The sequence below is a fragment of the Parus major genome, chromosome 2 (genome assembly GCF_001522545.3).
Source record: "Parus major isolate Abel chromosome 2, Parus_major1.1, whole genome shotgun sequence".
NCBI classification, from domain to species: Eukaryota; Metazoa; Chordata; class Aves; order Passeriformes; family Paridae; genus Parus; species Parus major.
The window spans coordinates 565,617-566,006 of NC_031769.1; positions in this window are offsets into that span (position 1 = coordinate 565,617).

Sequence of the window (390 nt, forward strand, 5' to 3'; positions counted from 1 at the left end):
GGTCAGGCTCGGGTCCCGGTACCGGTACCGGTCCGGGTCAGGGTCAGTGTCAGGCTCGGGGTCCCGGTACCGGTCCGGGTCAGGGTCAGTGTCAGTGTCAGGCTCGGGGTCCCGGTACCGGTCCGGGTCAGGGTCAGTGTCAGTGTCAGTGTCAGGCTCGGGTCCCGGTAGCGGTCAGGCTCGGGGTCCCGGTACCGGTTCTGGTACCAGTCAGGGTCAGGGTCAGGGTCAGGGTCAGGCTCGGGTCCCGGTACCGGTACCGGTCCGGGTCAGGGTCCGGGTCCGGGTCCGGGTCCGGGTCCGGGTCCGGGTCCGGGTCCGGGTCCGGGTCAGGGTCAGGGTCCCGGTTCCGGTCCCGGTCAGTGTCACGGTCAGGGTCCTGGTCTCAGT